General features: G+C 32.6%; 1 protein-coding gene across 1 annotated transcript in view; it reads left to right on the top strand.

Annotated features, from left to right (window-relative positions):
- LOC130900481 (semaphorin-2A) overlaps positions 1 to 20,794 on the top strand; it is a 1,226,238-nt gene that overhangs the window by 480,379 nt on the left and 725,065 nt on the right. The window lies entirely within an intron of this gene.

Here is a 20,794-nt window from a genome sequence, read left to right as displayed (position 1 = left end):
ATATAATATAGGGGAAATGTACTATCGTAAGTTTAAATGTGTTCTATAGTCGTGTGAAGACGAAAAGGCAGGTGGAGATGCAGTAACTACAAGTGCTACTTCACACGATAATGTTAAAATAGGTCAGCTAGTGTTTCAGAATCAGTGTGTGACTATTGAACAAATATTTGAAGATGTTTTTCACAATTCACAATTTCACAATTATCTGTATGGATTCCACAAATTTAACAGATTCACACATTTGCAGTATTCTTTTAACGCAATATAAATCAGAAAAAAATTCATTGCAAGATTAGTAACAATGAAGGAATCATTGAGTATATACTAAAATAATGAGTAAGGAGTGGAAAAATCGAAGGTTACTAACGCCGAAAGAATTCCAGATCAGATGCTAACCAACCGTAATTTGTGATGCTAGCGTAATTTTAGTGGATTTTTTGCAGAAAGAACCACTTTGACCTGCAGTATATTACTTATGTACCAAATTACATAATGTGATGAAGGAAAAAAGCCGGGGAAGTTGCGCAAAAGATTTCTCTGCATCAGCATAACGCACTTGGCCAGAGATCTGTCATTGCAATAACCACATTCGCTCAGGTAGACCACGAATTAGTTGACCACCTTTATAAAAATACTCGAGTCATCTGAACTCAAGTTATGGGAATGACAATTCGGACGAAACTATAAGCCGGAGAAACTGTTTTAAAATAATGAAATGGGCATTCATGCATCTACCAGGTATTTTGAGACGCTTCAATCCTCAGATCCACCATTGCACCAGTCGCATCAGGCAGGTTTTGAATTAGTTCAGAATCCGCTCGGAAAGAAAAAGCCCCAAATGGTAGCAAAAGGCGTTCTACAAGCTATTCATGATTGAAATATATAATGCCGTTCATAAACTTTATTATACCAGTAGCAGAAAATATGATAGCCAGGTGGGCAAGAAAAAAATAATAAGAAAGGACATCCGTCAAGTAGAACCCAATTTATGGATAATGCTGGGGATCATCTGCCTATTCCGAGAAATTCAAGAAAACAATTTGTACGATGTACTAGTTTCCAAAAAGAAAAGAAGACGAAGATCGCTAGCCACAAGTACACAGTAGCGCTCTGCAATGGTTGTTTTATTAAGTATCATTCTTTATTACCTTGTATATATGCCATAAAAAAGAGATGTTGAATTACAATGATGTTTTTCTTTTATTTTTATTTCCATTTTTAGTGCCAGATATATTTTATATGCTCCACTATTTTACCATCATAAAATACTGTTTGGACACATACAACTCACTCACCAATACTATTGGGACAATATTTATTGTCCAATTGTCCCAATTATTATTTTGCAATAATCAGTAAATAATATTATGATCATTTATTTAAATATTGGTTTTTCCCGTCAAACTAAATTAGCAATAAATATTTTGTGCTGTGAATAATCAGGGCCGGATTAAGCTAGGTGCTTGGGGGGGCTATAGCCCCGGGCCCCAAGACCAAGAGGGCCCCATCATTTGGAAATCATTCTGTATTTTTTGATGTGTTGATGCCACAAATCTAACGTATTGATACTATTTTGTGAATTTTTCCGGATTTCCGAATTCCCGTCATTATTTTAGCACCGGGCCTTATAAATCTTAATCCGGCCCTGTATAATACATGAATTATTGAAATAAAAAAATCTTATTGAAAGGGTTAATGTATCTTTTTATTTCGAGAAATAATAAAAGTTACATCTATCTCTATTTTATTGGATAACAAAGTTTCTTTTAAAATTGAAACATTTGTTTTCTCAAACTTAATGTGAATTAAATGTGATTATTCAAAAGTTTTTATATTGGCGTGTTGGATAACAAACTTCTATACACGTCTAGAACTCGTAGAGACAATCCGTTATCCGTTAAAGAAACAAGAGCAATGTAGTCTGCTGCATCAGGCCGTAAAAGCTGTTCCTTGTATTTTTCATAAGATAATTTATCTAAAAGTAACTGGTGAAATATTTAAGGCAGTTTTTACCCTTTAAGACTCGCTTGTGACAGTGATTTTTCTAACTTCTTATTCCGACAATGACATATAAGCAAAAAGAAATCGAGAAAGTCGAATAAATACGATGGGTTCTTTTTTCTTTTTCGCGTTGGTACACTCCGAAGTTAGTTTTACACATTGATAAATTTGAGAAACAGATGATGAAATATTTAACTTTTTACGATGTTTAGAATGCTCTGGAATATTTTGTTTAGTTAGAAGTTCCAGGGAAATATTATTTTGCATTACGAAGGAACAAGCGTTTGATAAGCAGAAGTACAAAGTTAAAATTAATTTAGCAATCAGCATTTTTGGAGCTGTTTCACTAATTTTTTATAGAATAACTCTATATATTATCACGTTTTTTGAGAAATTTTAAATACAATTATTATAAAAACAATAAAAATTGAATATATCACAAGTTTAATGATTTTCATAGAGCAACAAATGCTTATACTAGCTACAAATTCCCAAGATGGATTCAGCACTTGTATTATTTCCTGTCACACAGTACAAAAGCTGAATAGCACGTACCACCTGCTGTCCGTAAATATGATAATTTCTGGTGGAATGTAACTCCATATTTGACGAAGCATATCGCTAGGGTAGGAATGATTTTTTCTCTTGGAAAACTACAAAAATGTATTTTCAATCAGAAAACAGATGTTCAATGGAAAGTATTGAATCAAATTTGGTTCGGTTGTCATGATTTGACTGAATTTTTTCATGTTGATATTACCCGTGTGTAGAAATGTTTCCACACATATGTGGAAAAGTACTTTCTCATCCATCTGCGAAGAAGTAAGTAAACTATATTTTTGCCTTCTTTTCACAAAATATAAGTAATAAATAGTACATGTTTGTTAATAGCATTGTTCCCGGTCTAATTTCAAATCAGTTTAGGGACTAATCGCATGCGCACTCGAGAAGTCATCCAGCCGCGAAAGAACATTTTGAAAGTGCGCATTCGACAATTTTAGATGTAAATGCCAAACACGACGATCTACCAATAGTCAAAAAACTTTCTGATATAATTTAGATATAATGATAAAATAAAGTTAGTTAATTTGGGTTTTCACAGTCGTTATGCACTTTTCATCAAGTTTTGCCAATTTTTTCATTCATAGATGTTTAAAAATACTTACAACTGAATTTTCTATGAATCTACATCAAAATATTTGATGAAACCTAATTTCCAATGCAAAACCAGCTGTAGAGAACAATAAAAAAGGTTTGGAAATGCCAAAACTTTGTATTCAAGAGTAAATATATCAAAAGATTGTTTTAATATGTACCCATATGCCAATGAAGGTTAGAAATTTTATTTATTCTAATTCCAAAAATTCCCTCCCAACAAATTTCACCTAAAATACGATTATAGGTATTTCTATCTTATAAGAAGATAGGATGGAAACTTTTAATACAAATTGGGCTCCGCTAAAAAACGAATTTTAGTAGAAAGAAGCGATATTGTAGCATAAGGAAGAAATTACGGAATGACTGTAAGAAAAATGAGAAAGAAGAAATATATTTTATTAAGATGAAACATGGACAATTAACGAAGAAAATACACTAAAATAGTTTTAACAAGATGAAACTGTTAGTCGAAGACAGGCTTTTTAAAAAAAGCGCAAATCCACAACAATTTTTATGGGATGGTTCATACAAATGATAGATTTTCTTCTTCAGATCTATATAATACTAATAGATAAGTTATTACTCGAGCCTTTTAGAAAAATTTCCCACAAGTGGTTAAAAAAAATTTAAGGAATATTTAGTTTGTGTAAAAAATTAAATAAATATGCGGGCACAGATAATGAGAAAAGTTCCAAGAAAAATTAATTCTTATAACATGTTGAACAGTTGTTTTTTGAGGCTGTAAATAATGTGAAAATTGAAAAAGCCCTTAAATTATACGATTAAAAAAGAAGAGAAAATGTGGAAAGTAGCTCTACTTATATAGGTGAGTTTTTATACATATTACAATTATTATTTACAAACGTTACGTTCTTTGAAAGTCAAAGTTTGAAACCTTATACCTATATAACCAGTATGACACAATTTTCTCAACATATCTTGAGAAAGATAGAATTTCATTGAAATTGTACTTTTAACCTTCAGATGTTTGGAAGTTATATATGTGTACATCTGATATACTCATTACACTTTGTTCTTACTGAAAAACGAGCAAAAAGTTGCCTAAACCTAAACACAGTAGAGGATGTCCACGAGAGTTGGGCACTAGTTCCATGTGTAGGACGCGTCCAAATACGAATCACTAAATTATCTCGTCTGCGTGTCACCAAGGGATTGTTTATTACAAAACCAGCTTCAATGATTTGGTTCCATGGCTCTCTTAACGTCATGATGCCAGAAATGACAATAAACAAAATTCGACATACTTCTTTTCCTGGCCTACCAAAGGAAGTGTCATTGAGTGAGGTTAAGAAAGAAGATCTGAAAGCGATGTTGGAATTTTTAACCGAAAAACATCATGGGTTTTCTTCAAAAATAATTCAAATAAAGAAAATGGTTCCTTAAACAATAACTAATGTTTGAGGCTTTAATTTTTTTATTTTTAGCTACTTTTTTCTGTAGAATTCCATCTTGTATTCCTCTTTCAAAAATTATTTCTATTTTAAAAATGTTACATATTTTACAATACCTATATCTTATGATTATGCAGAATCTTCTTTTTTTAAATTATAATTTTTTTATAATATATTTTGAATAAGTTTTCAATAAAGATAAACCAGAAATTAGAGTTACTGCCCAGTTTTTTCCATTTTCCCGTAACTTTGTATTCTGGCACTTACATCACTTTGCCCCGGAACGCTTCATTTATAAAAATGTTATTTAATATGAAAATACTCCAGTTATAACGTCAAAAAATATTTTAACTGTCTACTAAAAGAAGTAATACGCTTATGGATTACCAATGCTTTACTATTTCAATACTGTCTCATTCATAAAAATGGAATATATTTACACATACTTCTTAGAAAGTAACATTATTAAAATCATTGTTTTACTCGTTCTCAACATTAACACTAATTTGAAATTTCTTTTCCAGTTAAGTAAAATAGCGATTTTATTAAACTAGAATAACTACAATAGAATTTTTCGCCCACATCTTGTACTTGTTGTATTTCGTGTAAGTTGTTTGGAAAATAAGAAAAAATGCGGCATTCATCAACAATTTCAACATAACTTGATGATTAACTTCGAAAATTTCACATCCACTGCACGTTCTTTTCCAACAGATAAATTCCATCTTTTGAAATTAACTTCTTAATAGCGGTGTTCATAAAATTAACTGAAATTATGGAGATAGTAGAAACTAGGTATTAACTCTATACCATGATATTTGAGTAGTTTATAGTGAACTCAAGGCAATTGCGTATAATGTTCCGGGTACTTGTATCAAAATGTCGTGTGAGCATTGGCTTCGACATAATTGACCAATCAAAATTATCGTTGGTCAAATTGAATCTATTAGAAGTCACTATCGTATCGTATCAAAATATGCTAATCAGATGAGATACACAGTTCTGGTTAGATTTGAAGTATTTTCTTTTACTTCCGGGCCGATTTTGGGATTTAATATCGCACCTCTGCTCACATAGTGTCATAAGCCAGACAAAAAATTACAATTTATCAAGTAATAAACGTTTGAAATGAATTCCAAATTTTCTAATGATGATTCAAAAATTGAGAAAGTTACCACAATAGTAACTATTTATATGACATTATTTGAGATGAAATTTCCAAATTTTATAGCACCAATGGTTCAGTGAAAGAGATTTCCAAAGTTTGACACTATTTGAACTGAAGTGCGTAAATCTCAAATCTTCTAGTAATAAGAATGCAGTAAATTGTGGGTACTACTGGACTTATTACTGTTAATGATGAAAATGAAATAGGATCAGACCTATGAATTTAGAAAACATTAACTGGTTTGTAAATCAAATGTGGAACGGGTGCACAGGAAGTTTATGTGGTAACCTCTGCGATTATATAAGAAACCCAATACACGGAAGAAATAAAAGTGTGGAATATAAGTACAATGTAACTGTATACCCAAAAAATCATTTCAAATAAAGCATTCAATATAATAAAATTGATTTGTTATTCTACAATTGACGTTTGATTTCGATTAGAGTATTAGACCAACGCGAGTGCATCTTCGCACTCAATATTCGGCAAATGTATAAAAAAATCACTCTCAAGATCTACGGGGCATATTTTTTACAATTTCTCACAGATACGAGTACAATGAGTGTTTGAAATAGAAGAAAAAAAGATCATCTTTGAATTGATTAAAATTAACTTGCATTAAGTAAGTTGTGTAATTTCCAGATAATCTTTCTATTATTTATAAATGATTTCATTTGTTGAACAAATTGTTTTATATGTTGTTTTGAGTACTTGGTACAGTCTTTGCGCTGCATATCACTATTTTGTTCTGTTGTCTCATGCTAATCTCTAATAATTTTAAAAACAAATGCGGTTAAACCTCGTTCAATAAACCTTAGTTTGTAGTTATAGCTATCAATATAAGCCATAGGGCTTTTCATTAGGGCTTTTTATTATTTCGATAATGTTTCTGCAAAAACTGACAAATTGCTCAAACTCTTAATTGCTTCGAAGATATTAGAGGTTAATGCATGAAAAATGTAATTTTTGAGTTTATATATTTTTTGTAATATCCTACCAATTTGTTAATGAATTATTGAATATTCCTTTTTTAACGGTTTCCAAACAATCTGATTTAAAAATCAATTTTTTCATATATTGAATCTAAACAGATAGAGCTCTACTCTATTTATCCTCACAATAAATGAGCTTGACAACTTCCCATTTCCCGTAAAATATGTCCGATACGCTGATGACCTAATCATTTATTGCCATGGTAAATACGTCCTCTCTACATGCCAACTGCTCCAAAACGCAATAAATCTACTACAAGAGAGATCATCCTACCTAGGACTATCATTTTCCCGAAACAAATCCATGCTAATGAAATTCTCTCGAAGAACATCTATTCAGTCATCTCAAATTTCTTTTGATAACTCCCCTCTACCTATTGTGAATCAGTGCAAAATCCTTGGTATGACTTTTAATTCTCGACTCAACTGGAATCACCATATTCATGATGTAAAAGGCATTTGCCTAAAGAGGCTGAACATAATTAAAACCCTTAGCTACCTTCAATGGGGCTCCAACGAAACTATACTGCTAAGAGTTTACAGAGCTCTCATACGCTCAAAGCTTGACTATGGTTGTTTTATCTATATGTCCGCTTACAAGTCTAAAATTGACTGATTAAACTCTGTACATAACACCGCTCTTCGCCTTTGCCTTGGTGCCTTCCGCTCAAGCCCCGCCGCTAGTGTCAATGTTGAGCCACCACTACCCTTAAGACGACAATCTCTTCTCCTGTCATATGTTGCTAAAGTATCTTCCAATCCTTCTAATCCTGTCCACTCGCTACTCACCACCACTTCCGTACCTATCAACTCACGAACAACTGTAAATTTAATCCCTCAATTGCTCGCACCTCTACTCCAAAATACCAACCTCTCGTTGACCTTTCCACTTTTTTTGCCTTCTTCTTCCCCTTGGATAAAAAATATTCCCATAGTAGATACCTCACTAACCATCTGCAATAAACACGAATCCCCTAGCGTTCTTGTAGAGAAAGCATTATTGGAAATTCTGCATAAAAAATCCTTCGACTTAATTCTCTATGCCTCCAAAGCTGAATCCGGTGTGGGTTGCGCAGTCGCTACAAACCACGAACTTATAAGTTCTTTCCGCTTACCCTCGACGTCCAGTGTTTACACTGGTGAACTATACAGTATCCTTCAAGCTTTCAAATATGTTTCTCCTCCCCATAAACATATCACCATATGTACTGACTCTCTTTCATCCATACAGTCAATCACAACCATATTTACCGACTATTTAATAGTCCAAAACATTCATGACATCTACCAAACTCTTATTGCTCTTGCTATAACAGTCTCTCTCTCATCTGGCTTCCATCGCACACTGGAATTGCTGGAAACGATTGTGCCGATCGCCATGCCAAAGAAGCCACAAAGAATCATCCTGAAATCCCAGTTCAGCTGGCCAATGATCTGAAGATTAACTTCAATCACCTCATTCAAAAATCTTGGCGCGATACATTGAGCAAGAGTACTACAGCACTACATCACATCCACCCATCTACTTCTCACATTTCCCTAAACTTTTTGGATAGGAGAGAAGCTGTGACACTAAGAAGTTATTGTCACTTCGTATCAACCACACGAAACTTACTCACGTCTATTTGATGTCATCAGAAAGTCGTCCTGTCTGCCGAACTTGTCAAGTTCCTGTGACCGTTAAGTACATCCTCACCGACTACAGAGAATATTCTACCGTATATCAACAGTTTGATATGAAAACCAACCTGAAGGAGACACTTAACTGCCCGACGGAAATGAGGAAAATCGTGGAGTTTCTTAAAGCCACCAAGCTGTATAAGATATAATTTAAATTATGCATTGTAATAGATTTTGTAACAGTCCTCTATTTAACTTATGATTGTTTTTGTGTGCCAATGACCAGCTCTGTCAAGGCACGTTAAACTGAAATGAAAAAAAAAATCTAATTTGACGGCCTATGAAATCACTGTCTACAATTCTGGTATAAGATGGCCTTTCGTGATATACACTTAAAAAAGTTCAGATCATATATCAACGGTTAATTTTTCAATGGGTTCCTAGCAAAACTCACCTATTCTTTTGTTCTTTTATTTCAAATAATAACGAAACATAGTACCAGTGATCATTTTCGGATTTTTACTGACGATTTATTTTTAGGAATCTGTTGATTTTGATATTTGAGCCCATTTTTGACTTTTTTTCAAATAATCTGACAACAAACGTTCCTGTCGGAGTTTTCTATTAAAAATTTGCTTTCTCAAATCACTGAGTATTACTGAATATAGTTATTTCTCACAGAACCATCGTTGTTTGATTGCATACAGAAAAAGTCAATCAAGCAAACAGCAGCTTCACCACCTCGTCAATGTGAAAGAATTCACGTTGCAGACCTTCAGGGTTATTTTGGTTCCATAAGTATATCATTTTAGTTATTTCTAAGAAAACTTAATGCTGTCGAACTTTTCTCCTTTTTACAGGGTTGTGATTGCAGTTTTCGTTGTATAGAATCATGGGCAGCTCGAGCTTCTTAAAATATAACACTTTTAAATGGGTCAACAACAACTTTCATTTATTTATAATAGCTTACTTGTTAGGTTCCACATGGATTTTGACCGTAGTTTCTTTAAACTTTGTACCATCTTCTCTTCTCATGTTCATAGCCCAATAATTTACAATCAAACGCCAATTCTTCTGACGTCCAATTTCCATCTAATTCATACTTTCTATATATACTTTCATAAGTCCATAAATGCTTTCCGTACAAATTTTTATCTGTAAACGGTACTTTTTGGTTTGATTTTATAATTTGATTAATATTCTTGTCAGTATTACAGCCAAATCCTGACATTTTGAAATATTAAATAATTGAAACTTTATAATCGAAAACAGGCCATGGGTCTGTTTTCAGTAAAATGTTCTACTGATTGGTTGCCTTCAATCAGATCACTTGAAATTTATTGATTTCATTGGATTTCTACTGGAGCAAAAAATTTTCATAACATGAATGACACCAATTGACGTCCATTGAAGCCAATTGACATCTATTGTCCATTTGATGTTGATCTATGTCTTATAATGTCTATTGACCTCGATTCAAGTCAGTTCATGTCGTTTGACGTCATTTGGCCAATGGGATAAATGGAATCATAATTTCGTCAATTTGATTAATTTTTCATAATAATAATGCCCAGATTTATTTCGCTTTGGCATATCTACAACTATACAGAAAATAAATGCAAAAACCCGAGCTCGCTACAAGGTTCCTGTGAGTAGATATCGCTGCTACAAACGGACAGACGAAACGCTAGTTACAGTACTTTTTTGTGAAAAATTCACTAAAAATGACTTTCAAGTTAGGATATCACAATTTTCAATTTAATTCTAATGCTGTGTACGTATGAAGACGAGCCTGTGATGAATCAGAATTAAAATATTTAGATATCTTATCTCTTTTGCTAAATAGAATGGAATATAACAAAGAATAACCTTGTATCTTGAAACATAAGAGATGTATTCATACTAAAACTAACGTGTAGGAACGTAGAGGTACTTAAGAAATGTGAAAACATGAAGAAATCATGAATGCTCTGAAGTCTTGGTCTTATCAAAAGGGATCTCAAGATATATTCAATAGATTATCTAGAAAAAAAACATTATGGCTGAGAAATTTGATACAATGGTCCTAAGAAACCACCATGTTTGTAGTTACCATTGAAGTTACAAAGTTTTTGTGTGTCGTTGTAATTTGAGTTCTTCAACAGTTCGAGGATTGTCTCAGTATATCTATTTGTTACCTAATTATATAGAAACGCATTTGTATTCTCAAATATGACCACCCGTTTGGTAATTATATTTATAGGTACATTAACTTTTGCACATATTTGAACATCGCTGGTAACCAAATCTACTAAATCCTATCAAAACTGCCAATTGAAACGCAATTGCACAGTATGGCTCTGTATAAATGGACACTAAAATCTCCAATTACATTTTGATAAAACCTTTTAGAGCTTGTACAATGAAGTGATTTCCATATTGTAATTCCATAAAATATTTATGACATACATTGTGTTTCGTTCGATATTATTTCAATTATTCATAAAATCGTGTGATGATTAAAACTGACTCAATATATCATTTTCAATAATGATAATCGCACTCACAATCATTTACGAAGACTGACAGTAAAAAAAACTACATGTGGAATTTTAAAGCCGTCATTCAGTACATTAAAACAACAATTTTATTACCGATTCACATTTATAACGATATTTCAGTAACGTCTAAATAAAGTTGAATTATAGTAGCCCTAATTCACTAATAATTCATTTTGATTTGAAACGTAATAGTGAAAGGAAAAGAAGTATTTGAAATGATAGGTTTATTATCTTCTTAGTACGTTTTAACGTAGAACGTACAAAAGTACCATTCAGCATTGACCATTCTACGTTGATTTGATGGAACAGAAGCGACATGTTCAGTTATTCCGAACTTTTGTAGGATTTGGCTCGTCTTGAAAGACCCATACAGTTGAGTGTTGTGTAGTTTCGGGTTCATAAACACAGATCCGTGATTCGTCGCCTGTCAGGATCTTATAGACGTCTTTTGAAGCACCACATTTGAATTTTTTCATAATTTCTTTGCACTATGCGCTATTTATGAAGTTACCTCAGATTTTCACACTGAATCTTGATATTCTCAAACTACTTCTTAAAATCTTTAATTTCAAAACAAATAAGGACAAGGTGATTTCGTAGATTTTTTGTTAGATGCTTGGATCCCATTATGTAATTTCCATCATCATCGTCACAACTTATTCTACTAATAGAATATGTATTTATATATCACTATTTTTTTTCTACTTCATTTTTCAACCTTCAAGTCAATGTGGATACTTTCCACCACTTACGAGGTGTGAAAATTGAATAATGAGTCTTGTAATCTAGCATTTGGTACAGGAACGCTGGTAGTACACGGCTTGGAGAGGCAACAGATGTTTTACGACGTTTGTTACGATTTTAAGCTTGAGCAAGTAAGTATGTTGTGAGTCATCGTTTCTAGTAACCGTATTTTTAAGTCTGTGTGCTCCAATCTTCGGCATAAACAACAAAATGGCGACACCGATGGAAGATGAAGTCCTAAAAATACAAGAAGCTAGATAAATATCGATAGGAATCAATTGTTAATGATTCACTTCTGAAAGCGATTAGAAAAAAACGCCCATTTATGCAATGCAGCACACTAGACTCCCCTTGGTTCAAACGATGCGTACTGATTTGTTTCTCTGATAACCAAATAGTTAGTATCCCAGAGTCAAATAGTAAATCAACACTTTTAATGCTAAGCCTTTGAAAAACTTTAGAAAAATGTTATGCTGTGAAAACAATTAGAGCTTGCATGATAATGCGACTAGTCACACAGTAATTTCAATAAATGGGTTTTTGGCTAATTAAACATTCCAGTTGCTCTCTAACCTCCTTATTCACCTGTACCGAGTCTTTCTGACTTCTTCCTCATGAAGTCACGATGTTCTGGGACATTCAAAAGGTTGTAATCGACTGATTGAGGACTATTCCAGTATCCTAGCTTCAGCTTTGGGATTAGGAACGGCTTTGAAATGATTCAAAATATTAGTCTTACCACTTAACTTCCACTCCGCACATACTTTTGACAATAATATGTGCATCTTAGTGGCTGGTATTATTACTTTCATATTCAGACATCCGTGTTTTTTCATCTCTTAGTCTTTTATTGTTATATTCTTGTAGTTCTCATTGACTTTGTACTTTGATTCTTGACAAGATCTCTTCTCTTTTGATTAGTTCTACCGAATCAATTTGTGTGATTTTTACTAACATTGAATTGTGTTTTTTTACAAATAACGATTCAAAAATATTAGTAATTATTTAAAACTGACATTATGAACTTAGTCCCATGCTGATATTTCTTTTATTTTCGTCGCAATTTCGAAATTGTCACACGAACATTTTGTTTGCAAGCTCAAAAGGGACTATTACTTTCACCTAGGTACATTTAAAGCTATGAGATGATAATGAAATAAACTTACAGAAGATGAAACGAGTGTGTTTAACTTTGAAGAAACCGCGTTGAAAAATGTATGCGAATAAAGCGATTGGAATATGAAAATTGCTTCAGGATTTGTTCCCTTTAGAATTTTACATCTTTGTAATTTCTTTTGTCGCATTTATCAAACCGTTAAAACTCTCGTATCAGTATATTTTATCAAAAGAACGTAGAACTAGTTTTAGTTATGTTATGACTGAACATCTTCAAACAATACTTACCAAAGAAAACAACTTAATAAGTAAGCATTTCGAAAGTGGTTAGACGGACGAGGTTTCAAAGAAAAAGTGCCTTGACTATAAAAAACGATTTTATAGAATCCAGAACCTGCAGAACAATGTATAGAAGAAAATCAACCAAGAAGCCAGAACAATGAGAGCGATAAATAGAGACCAACGAAGACTTGAAGGGATGGATACAACAGAGTGACTGAGAACAGAGGCAAGAAACTACACAATGTACACCCAAAGAAATGAAAAGAATTTTAGAAGAAAGACTCAATGAAATAAGAAACTCAATTTCACTTCTCAAATCTGTAAGGGTAGGTAGACGTAAGGATGAAGTAAGTAAATAACTCTACACCATCCACAAGCATAAAATTTCCGCAAAGTACGCGTTTATCTCTTTCATTACTCCTCTACATTTGTCTGAAGATCACGTGGATATGGGGGACGAAGCAATAAATTCTATTGCAAAGCCACGCTCATTGTTGTGATGGAACAAAATGTGGTCGATTTTCAAAATAAAGTAGCAAATCGGTATAATATTGGCCAGTTTTTGTTTTTTCCCCTTAAAAAAAATTGATCCATAACTATTACACTTTTGGAACCTTAAAACTCTCTGGTTATTATTTGCAGACAAAATTGTTTCTGCTTTCTTGGGAGACCGTTCCTCAGTTGCCCAGATATCCATAACAATCGTTTAATTTTTAATGTGAACTCATATAGCTATTTTGAAAATCAGAGAAATCATTGCGTAAAATGGAGCACTTTCAGGTTGATATTTCCGTCTCTTCGGTTCCTTTAATTGTTTTTTTAAGTCTAATTAACATTCCTCATTATTTTTTCTCGAATAAAGAAAACAGTATTTTTTCGTATGAATATTGTAACTAATCTAAATCGTTTTTGTATTTATAAATTTATACTTGATAGTAAAGTAGGGCTCCAATTTGACAAAAATTAAGAATATAGTTATTGATAATTTCATGAAAATATAAATGTTTTAGAATGATGAGGATCAGTTTGGTTTTATTCGTGAAAAGTAAAGCTAATGAATATGTCTTAGGAACCAATTAGTTCATACGAAATATTTAGACGAGAACAACGTTTGTTTGGTATTAACTTGATAAATAAGTTTAAATTCACCAAATGGGGATTCTGCCAGGTACATGCCATAATATCCTGTGAAAAAGACCATACAGAAAAGTAGAAATATATATTTGATATATTTAGGAAAAACCCCGCTACGTGCAGGTACATCCCCGCTGATTCTTTTCATTGTATCCAATATAAGATGGCCAGCATCCATTTTCTGGTACATCGGTTAATACACTTTCCACTCACCATCGAGAGATACAATAAGGAGAAGTCCTTCATTGAGAATGTAGCTGTACTCAACGGTTATGAAAAAATAATTGTAAATAGGTTAACAATCGTCATAGGTTTAAGAAATCTCTATGTGAAACCACTTTCTTCCAAACCCAAAGTAAAATACAAGAAAAATTTGCTTTGATACCTTTCAATCCTCTTTACACGAGAGGATTGGAAAGAATATTTAGCAGAGTGGGTTTAAAATTGGTTTATAAATCCAACAACACATTAAAACAATTGCTGGGCAATCCTAAGGATGAAATACAAAATTTTGAAAAGAGTGGTAAGTCTGAAATAAATTGTGGTGATTGTGAGCGAAAGTCTATTGGGCATACTAAGGGATCCGTTATTATCCGGTTCAAAGAACACATAGCTCATTTGAAATATGGACGGACCGGAAAATCAGGTATTGCTGATCACGCTGCCAGTCACAATCATTGCATAAATATTAATAATGTAAAATTGTTAAAAAATGTTTCCACTAATAAATTATTGGATCCATTTGAGAACATTGAAATTGCTAGATGTAAGAGTAGCTTAAATAAGGACAAAGGGCCAATTCCTTACAGCCCTCTCTTTAGTTTAGAAGTCAAAGAATAAACATGAATATTCCTGCCAAGGAGTTTTCCCGCTGGAAATAATTTTTCGCGGGAGGTGGCTTATTGATGGGAAAATTTAGTATAAAATAGGTAAGTCAAGTTATTAGATTTTAGTTTACCTTCAGTCTCTGAAGACGATAACTTGGTTATCGAAACGCGGGTCAGACAGTATAATTGTTAGTGTTGGTGTAGTGAAGGTGTAAACAGTATATTCAGATGAATATCACCAACGGAGAAATTCCAACTTGGTTTCTTTTTTCGATGGTTTGAATCCCAATTATGTCTGAAATTATATGAGGTTGGTCCAGAAAAATTTGAGCTCTTCTTATCTCCGCTTTTGTTATATTTCTAGCAGTACTTACACTTCTTGAAGCTATACGGGAATTCAATTTTAGACTATTTCCAGGGATTTCACCGCATTAGCTTCAACCGTATACGGTATTTTCAATCTGAACCGTACGGAGAATGGCAAAGCTGTATGACTTGATGCTTTGCTAAATATTCCTGCACAAGCTGCAATGAAAACACAAGTCATGTAATCTTTCAAATGTTTCAACGTAGTTTTTTTTTAGTGATTGAGTGATTTGTTAGAGTATATATTTCTAGTGCAGCAAAAATTGAAAAAAAGTGAACAAAAACATTGAGGACACATACTACTCAGTATTGTCGCTCAATAGATAATTTTTTTCAGCGATTTTTTTCACTAATGAGATTTCAACAATTAAATTCGCCATTAACGATCGTAAAATTGATCTAAATCATTGAAAATTATTAACAACTTAAGAGTTTTGCTTTAGCATGAGTAAATCTACTAGAAAATTCCAAACTGACCTCATCAAACAACCACAACCTTTTCAAAGAATAAATAATTATTTTTTGTGTTCAAATATGCACTTGACATGTTTATGGACTCTGTAACATATGAACGTTTTAAACAAAATTGAAAATTACCATTGCAACTCTGTTGCAGACGACCGAGTTAGTTTTTAAACTTATCTGTTTGTGCTGTTGGATGTAAATCGTAATTTAAAATCAGCTAGGCGCTTTCTGACAGTTAAATTTCCTCTCTACATGGAATGACAACCGAAGAGTGATAATAGATTTAACAATGTAAATTCGTATGCACAAAACGTATATAGACATATAGTTCGGTTCGCAGCTCTTTGCTTTTTCCATTTTATTTGGTGCTAGGAAATATTTCAGTTTCTAAAAATCGAAGCATGATTGTGTCATATTTCAGAAAGTTCATACTAGTCTAGATCGAGTACGAATTCTAATAGTTATTTATGTATACTTGCTTACAATTTGATGTAAAATATGATTTAAATTTTATTGAGAAAAAATCATCATACTATCTCTATTTGAGTTGTCGGAATTGAAAATTCAGTTTCGAATAATCGCTTTTTTGCTATTTTTCCATTTTGATCATTTTTTAAATTGGCCCTCATTTCAATTGGTAACGCAAATGTGTTTATAGTACTGTAATTCTCAATGCCCTATCTTTAAAGTACCTTGTATTTTAACGGTTCGTAGCGCTTGAAACGGTTGTCTATGGTTAGAGTGAAAAAAGATAAGAAGCGTTATAAAAAGACCTTTATTTCACTCTGTCCATAAGCTACCACAGTTGATTAGTGCAATTCGTCCACACCTTTATTGAAAAAGAAAATATCAAATCCTCTTTAATTTTGACATGATAGTACATGAACTGATTTGACTTCAATCAGTAATTCGATTTCTCGTAATTTGGTAGTGGCTTTCTATTATTATTGTTAAGATGGAAAGTGAAGATTTGGAGTTTGAAATATGTATTCCTGAATAAATCTAATGCAAATATGGCAACATTAAATTTGATGCAGAAAAATTCCAAATAAAACTATCTTATTCGCAGATTCACAAAACGCGTGCTATCAGCTTATTATGAAGAAAAGTTTAAAACATTCAAGTCCTCCACACTATGGTCCAGCTATTGTAAACTAAAAGCAACCTTATTATAAATGATAACCCAATACAATCTCAGAAGAGGGAATAAACAAGTTTGTTATTGTATATTCTAGACAACAAATCACGATTCCACATTCAAAAACGCATATAAGTTGGCGTTTTACAGTTATTGGAGGAACCAGCTCAAACATATATTAAGAATTTCATTTTACTATTTAGACCAATGTTTTGAAATATTGTATCAGGCGTGGTAACTGTTTCACGTTGCTTAAACTTTCTTGGAGCGAACTTCCCAGCTGATGGCTACAGCGTTTATTGAAGTGTTGTGGACAACTTGTTAGTATGTGGTATTTTGCAGTGCTGACATTTGGCAGGATCAGAAGCGGCCATTAAATGTCCGTGAGTCAGTCGAGTATGCCCGGTGCGTAGTCTATGTATTGAGTCTCTGCGACTCATGGGATGTAGGTTTTTGAGGTCGATGGACCGTTGAATTTCCTGTAGCTTGCAGCTTGCCCAGTGATTTGCCCATCGATCGCGTATAGAACGTCTTATGCTAGCTATGACATCATTGTGGATTTGTATCGAGTCGCTGTGGAGCTTAGCAAGTTCATTCATGAATCTGTACATATAGCAGTTCAACAGATCTATCATTTTACCAAAAGTTGGTGGTATCGGAATCGGTAAACGTTTAGTGATGCTAAATCTGCCGGATTACTAGATCTGTTTTTCCTGATTGAAATCTATACCGGCAACTCTCCCATGCTCAAATATTTTTTTCCTTTAACAATAACCATAATGTTTATGAAGAGTTTAATTATCAATTTTCTCGGAATGATTGGTCTAATACACAACGAAAGTCATGGAAAATCATCGCTCAACAATGTTTCATTTTCTGACCAAGATTAATCTTATGTTATGTTATGTTATGTTAGTGTACCTTTTCACTAATCGAAGAAGGAAATGAAGAATTATTCCGCACGTTTTTTACAATTTTTCTTCTACATACTGCTATATTAGAATGCTTGTACTTCTCAAATACTATATAATACTTTCATTGTCAACATTATTTTTTACGCTTTTTAGCTTTTAAATCTTAAATATTTTTCGGATCATCCGTACTGTTAACAATATTGAATATAATAGTTATTTCGAGTTATAGTTTTCCGCTTAGTTGACGTCGTAGCTATATCCGAAGTGTTATTACTGCCGAGGCGAGAAGGGAATCTCAACTTACGTCACGAAGTTACTGGAAAAAGAGAATGAGAGCAAAATAGTGGAAGAGGACTTATGTCGCGAATGCCGTTTTGGAAAGTAGCCAACTGTGCATGAAACAGATGTGCATTTTCTAATTACTTTTTGGCAAATCGTTTAACGTAGATGATGTTTTTGGTAATTTTAAAGATAGATTTATGTCTTCCTTGAAAATAACGTATATAGACACTATATTGTTGAAGTTGTTATTATACAGGGTCTCTTACCTTATAAATGTAAAATCGTTTAGAAATTGTTTCAAAAATAGCAGAAGTATTATTATTCGAGCTTCAAAGGTAAATATTTGATAATAATGTGCCCTTATCTAATTATCGTATGAGCAAAAATATTAAATACTGAAATGTATTATTTACTTTTATTGTTATTAAATCGTCTGGTGGCGCTCGACATACTTCTGTCTTTATCAAAATAAATAAAAGGGTCCAAGAGATAAGAAATTCAAGCGAGTCTCTTATTTTTTAATACTTTCTTGCTTCTATCAAAAATATATATACAGTAACAACGTAATGAAAGCAAGCTTCATCTTCAAATAATTTATTTCACACGTCACCAAACTAAAATTCACAATGGAGGAATGAGTGGACGCCCGATTATTATAAGTGACGAACTGGTGGCTAAACTTGATGGAATAATTCGTGGGAACCACAGCTGTCCACTAACAGAGCTTTCGTTAAATTTTATAAGCTTTAATATTCGAAATTTTCAAACAAAAGCTTAGCTAACATGAATTTTATGCAAGATTTTCCGACATCTGCAAAAATACGGTGATTTACTGGATCAAATAGTAATCGATGACGAGACGTGAGTAAAGCACGTGAATAGCTAGACAAAACAAGAGTCCGTGATGTGGGGGTACAGAAATTCACCCAAAAAATGGAATAAATTGTTTGCCTTTCAAAATAGGCAAGGTCCGAATGATTTTGTTGAAAGTGTTGATACGAACGGTACTATCAAATAATAAGTAAACTTAGGAAAGTGGTTAAAGGAAAGCGCCTAAGCTAATGTAGAAACAGTGGAGGTCTTCCGTGAATAAATCTACTATTCATCGAACAAATACCATTCTTCTTCACATGACTAACTACAAGACATACGTAATAGTTTCTACAAATTCACAGTAGCAACCGTAAACAGAATCAACGATATAATTGACGCAACGTGAATTACTGACCAAAGTAAAAGTTGAATTTGACGTAAGCTTTGTTTACTATGTTGTTTTTACCGAATTATTGGACTGAACGTGTATTTATTGTTAAAATCGCTTCTTTTAAGAAATAGAATATATTTAGCTGTAAAGAAGATAATTAATAGAATGAACAAATATTTCTAGCTAAAGAGTATGTTTTCTTGGAAAATATAGAAAAAATCGTGATAGTGTATTTTCCAGACAAGTTATATTTGTAGATGAAACATAGATATATGCCGAAGGAAACAAATTGACTTCTTGGCAGAACAATACAAAAATTCACCCAGTATATAGATATTTTTATCAAAAGAGTTTTGCTTAATATGTCGATCTAACCCTATAAATAAAATAAAAAGAATTAAAGTTGAATTTCTTTTTTAATTACCATTTCGTAAAAGGCCGACCATTGAAATATTAGACATAACGATTTCTACTGAGTTTACAGAAATCTGGAATTGATTCATATGAATATTGGTGCTGATGTATTAATTACGTTATGGAATACCTCCACTGTTTCTTCTGTAGATTTCAAAAATTTTGCTTTTTTCCCAACGGTCAACTTACTCAGGCGCAAAATAATTCCAGTGCGAAAAACTATTTAGGAAATTTCACATTCATTCCTTAACTAGTAATCAATAGAAAGGGCTCTAAAGATAGGCCATCTATTCTTATTGAAACTATTCTTATGTTAAACAATATTAATGCTTTCAAATACATGTAACAGTTTATTTTTTTTATTCGATTATTAGACATTAATTATTAGATATATTTTATGACTATGACGGACAGCGTGCTGAGCAATACACTATTTTCTGTTCGTCCATATTTCAAAAGAACTTTGTAAACTTCAACTCAGACTTCAACAGCTACCTTAGTCTACTCAACATACCACTTTTCACAATCAATACAGCTAATTTCACAAAAATGATTCTTTCCCAAATTTCTTCTTTATCTTTGACATAATAATTATTTTCATATATTGCTGGATTTATAAACCCATTTTTTATCCACTCTGATGGATAGAAACTTTCCAATTCCATTAAATAAACAGAGTTGACTTGATAGCCCAAATTTGTTTGGTGACTATGTAGAAAATAGAATCTTTCTTACGCCTTTGTAAAAATCAGCATAATAAGTGTTTTTATTTTTTTTTGCTATATACTTTCTAATATTTATATAAAAATTACGTTCACAATCGAAAAGATTGCTCATGTATTTCTATCATGTTCCCAGTTTTCTCCAGTATTTGTTCTAGAGTGTTTTGCAATAACTATTGACTTTCCTATTTTTTGATAATTTCCTGGAATTTTTCCTACGTCTACTTTTGTACGTTTATCAATAAAATTGGCAAGTATCTTATGTGCTATAAGTACATATTTTGTTAATGATGGA

This window comes from Diorhabda carinulata, chromosome X (assembly GCF_026250575.1).
Source record: "Diorhabda carinulata isolate Delta chromosome X, icDioCari1.1, whole genome shotgun sequence".
NCBI lineage: Eukaryota > Metazoa > Arthropoda > Insecta > Coleoptera > Chrysomelidae > Diorhabda > Diorhabda carinulata.
Note: the sequence above shows the minus strand (reverse complement) of the source record. Positions and strands in the feature narration are given on the sequence as shown.